The sequence below is a fragment of the Dromiciops gliroides genome, chromosome 3, assembly GCF_019393635.1.
Source record: "Dromiciops gliroides isolate mDroGli1 chromosome 3, mDroGli1.pri, whole genome shotgun sequence".
NCBI lineage: Eukaryota > Metazoa > Chordata > Mammalia > Microbiotheria > Microbiotheriidae > Dromiciops > Dromiciops gliroides.
In genome coordinates, this window is record NC_057863.1 from 187956739 (window position 1) to 187961528 (window position 4790).

General features: G+C 35.8%; 1 pseudogene; it reads right to left on the reverse strand.

Moving 5' to 3' along the window:
* Nucleotides 1-3423: 3423 nt before the first annotated feature.
* On the reverse strand, nt 3424-4340 carry LOC122747309 (annotated as a pseudogene).
* Nucleotides 4341-4790: the final 450 nt, after the last annotated feature.

Below are 4790 nucleotides of genomic sequence, written 5' to 3' on the forward strand. Positions count from 1 at the left end.
TCAGCAATGCAATGATCCAAAACAACTCTGAAGGACTTACGAAAAATGCAATCCATCTATAGAGAAAGAACTGGAAGTATATTTTGTTGTTGTTAGCTCCTTTTCCTAAAGTTTTTGGTCTGCTATGTTTTGCATGACTTCACATGTATAATTTATATTGAATTACTTGAGTTCTTAAGGGGGGATAGGGAGGAAGGAGAAAAATTTGGAACACAAAGTTTTAAAAATAGATGTTACAATTTGTTTTTACATGGAAGGTGGGGAAAAAATTCTTAATTAATTAATTAATTAATTTTAAATATATATATATATATATATATATATATATATATATATATATATATATATACTCCAAATATGTCCAAACAATATCTTTCCTACAAAATCTATCGCTCTTTCAATCCTTTTCTATTATTTGCACCACCATCATAATCATGTAGGTTTGCATCACTTTTGAAGATAATTAGCATCCATCAAATATTGGAGTCTGAAAACCACTTATATTGTTTATTACTACATAAAAACTAATTTTCCTATTCTCTGCTTTTTTATGATACACTCTCTCTCTTCCCCCCCCCCTCTTTTTTGCAGGTGATTGAGGGTTAAGTGACTTGCCCAGGGTCAAGTATCTGAGGCTGCATTTGAACTCATGTCCTCCTGAGTTCAGGGACAGTGTTTTATCCACTGTGCCACATAGCTGCCCCCTCTTCTTCTCTCTCTAATCCTCAATAGCATCTCATATTTATTATAGAAAAGTCACTAAATATAAAAAATAATGTCAATTCTCTCTCCTCATTGACTGAACAAGAAACTAAAGAAACATTCACTACACATTTTATATTTTTCTCTTCCAAAATGCCCTTTCTATAAATGAGTTTTTAACCATTGTTCTTAACTTTGAAATCAAATTAATCCTGACAATCTATATAATGTACAGAATGGAACATTTCTTAGAATTCCTAGTACTTTACTTTGAGTAAAAAAGGGTCAGAGACAATTAATCACCTTCAGCAACACAAACTTGGGTAACAATCTGTTCAATTCTTCTAGACAAAAATGTCTTCAAAAAATATTCTTTCATTTGAGAAAGAAAAAAATCCCATTTTGGGGTGTGGATGTCCAAAATCTTCACAACTCACTGTTTCAAATGTGAACGTCAAAATGGTGGGGAGGAAAGGACTTAAAATTTATAGAAAAAATTGTATGCCACTTATAGACCTTAAAATCTCAGAAACATAGTGAAAAGGCAAAACAAAAAGAATTGTATTCTGAAATCACAAGCAAAGACAAAGTAAAGGGGATGTTTTAATATAAACGATCTAGAGATATTTTTAATTTTTTTCTCTTTTCCACATTCAAGTCATATGTATTTTATGAAATCCCAATACTTTGAACTGTAAGTGTACAATTGTTTTTGTTGTTGTTGTTGTTGTTGTTGTTGTTTTTTTAGTGAGGCAATTGGGGTTAAGTGACTTGCCCAGGGTCACACAGCTAGTAAGTGTTAAGTGTCTGAGGCCGGATTTGAACTCAGGTACTCCTGACTCCAGGGCCGTTGCTCTATCCACTGCGCCACCTAGCTGCCCCGTACAATTGTTTTTTTAACCACAATGAAAAAGTCCTAATTCTTTCAAAGGTTTTTTCTCTTCTTATCTCTCTTAGAAGGGTATTCAGGTACAACTATTGCTGCAGTCTTTGCAGGAAAGCTGCCTTTATTTAACATGACCTTACTGTTCCCTTTTAATATTTTCCTCCTTCTCTTGGCATTTCTCCTAGTGGGAGAAGTCATCAAAAATGTAGGTGCTGTGCTTAAAGCTGGCAATGTTTTTCAACAACTGCTTACCTTTTTCCATGGGCACTTCCTGATTCTCTACAGAGTTGGTCATGGTTTCTTCTCATTGTTCTCCAGGTGAAAATGCTGCCACTGGCTATTGGAAATGTCCTTTATAAACATCCCCTAGATGTTAAATTGTCCATTCCATTGGTCCTGACCACACACCTACACATCTTGTAGTTCACAACAGATTTTAATTCTTTTCTGGAATCATAAAAGTATTTTATTATTTTCCAGTTACATATAAACATAGTTTTCAACATTTGTTTTTATAAAATTTAGAGTACCAAATGTTTCTTCCTCCCTCCCTTCCCTCCCTCCCCAAAAGAGAAAATAATCTGATATGTGTGTGTGTGTGTATATATACATACATATATATACACACACACACATTCACACTAAACATATTTCTGCATTAGTCATGTTGTGAAAGAAAAATCAGAACAAAAGGGGAAAACCTCAAAAAAAAAAATAGAAACAGTATGGTTTAATCTGCATCTAGATTCCACAGTTCTTTTTTCTAGATGTGGAGAGCATTTTTCCATCAGGAGTCTTTTGGAACTATCTTGCATCATTGCTGTTACTCTGTACAATGTTCTCCTGTTTCTGGTCACTTCACTCAGCATCAGTCCACTTAAGTCTTTCCAAATTTTTCTGAAATCTGCCTGCTCATCATGTCTTATAACACAACAGTATTCCATTATATTCATATACCACAACTTTTCCAGTCATTCCCCAATTGATAGGCATTCCCTCTATTTCCAATGCTTTGGCACCACAAAGAGAATTGCTATAAATATTTTTGTATATGTGAGTTCTTTTCCATTTTTTATGATCTCTTTGGGATACAGACCTAGTAGTGGCATTACTGGGTCAAAGGGTATGCACAGCCCCATAGCCCTTTGGGCATAGTTCCAAATTGCTCTTCAGAATCGTTGGATCAGTTGACAATATTTCGTGCTCCAATTTTCCCACAGCTTCTCCAACATTTATTATTTTCCTTTTTTTGTCATATTAACCAATCTGATAGGTATGAGGTGGGACCTCAGAGTTGTTTTAATGTGCATTTCTCTAACCAATTGTGATTTAGAGCATTTTTTCATATGGCAATAGATAGCTTTGATTTCTTCAGCAGATTTTCATTTATGTTATGTTACAGAAGTGTTCACTATTCTTGATAGTTAAAAAATCAATAGAGGGTGCTTTTCCCATTCATGGAGTGATAAGCAACAGCCAAATTCTTATTGCTATGTTTGGTGCTATACCAGATATTATTTTCAGTGGAATTATGGATATTGTCCTCAACGTAACTCAATGATGAAAATTGTCATGTTTCAGATTTCAGTCAAAATCCTTGGGATTTTAATTATTGATGGGCCATAACTTCAACACTGGGGAGGTTCTGAAGGAGCACACCCAGGATTGTTTAGAGACTGCAACACCCTTTTACCTCGCTTCCATCCCATTATGCTCCAATCCATTGCAGTCGTTCTAGGTGCCACTCATAGGGTGGCTGGATGGCTCGTCATTGCAAAGAAAGCTGGGTAGGGTGGAATAGTGGTGGTGAAGGAGAGGCTGCAGGTTTTACCCTGCTACCACCTGCAGAACTGGTGCCAATTGTTTACCTGCTAGCCTATAGGCTGAGATGATACTTGTGTTGGCTGCTGAAAGATATTTTGAACCAAAACATGGGAGAGGCTTCTGTCCTAGGCCCTTTGTTATCCCCAGTTCCAAAATACATGTTATGTTTTATTAGGAGCAGTAGAAGACTTGATTCTGCTGTCATATTTTTGGTTTTCATCTTAGGTTGTTGTTTTTCAGGCTTTCTGGCAACATTAGCCCAAGATGTTGGTTTGGGAGGAGCCGTGGTGACTGGTGGCAAACTATTGGATTTCACCATGTTACCGGCAATGGAACCACCACCACCTGCAGAACTGCCAACTTTTGGAACATGGCTAATAACATCTGTGCTGCTCAGCTTCAGTGCTTCCATCTTTTTGGTCTATAGTACTCATACTATTTAGGATCTCATTGAAAAAAGCTGCCTATTCATTAATCATGGATCTACCTAAAAACTAGATATACATTCATAATTGCTATTACATGCAGAATTTTAAAGAGACTATCCCTGAGAACTGTTATTCCAAAAAGCTAAGAAATCAATCCCACTGAGATATAAATTAAGGCCTTGCTAACCAATGAATAGAGTGCTGTCTAGAACCCCTGGTTGTCCAAATGTAGCATCTGATAGAAAGTGGGGCTCTCCATTGCTGAACTGTCCATAATATCTTATGATATTAAGCAGGACATGTATAGGTGGGTTGTGTCCATTAGAGCAGACAGACTAGGCCATACTTTGGTAAGTATTATATGTGCATTATTGGGCCTTTCTTGTGGACTAAAGTATGGTTCAAAATCATCATTTAATTTTTCCTTCTGATGCACAGATCCAATTTTTTACTTTATTTCCTTGTCTTTTCCAATGTCTTGGCCAATATGACTCAGTCATTTTAACTATCATAAATGCACAAATTAAAAATAAAGGACCTAAGAAGAAAGACGCTATCTGCATCTAGAGAAAGAACTTATAAATAGAAGCGTGTATAAAATAATTTAACATATATGTATATATATATATGTGTGTCATATATACATAAATACATATATGTGTGTGTGTGTATAATGGTAGTCAGTTCTTGGGGGTGAGAAAAGAAAAAAATGGAAAAAACGGAATGTGCATGGTAATTTTGCTGTATATTTGGAGGGAATAGCAAGCTGTACATGGTAGATTTGCAGTTTTACGTGAAATCATCTTTTTTATTGTACTGTGCTCTGGAAATGCTTGTTTTGTTCCATGATTTGAAAATAAAATATATGTTGTAAATGACTCAGGGATTCCCAATCCTCAGCGTGGCAGCAATGGCAGATGTGCCCCAGTGGGCATGAGAATGAACAAACA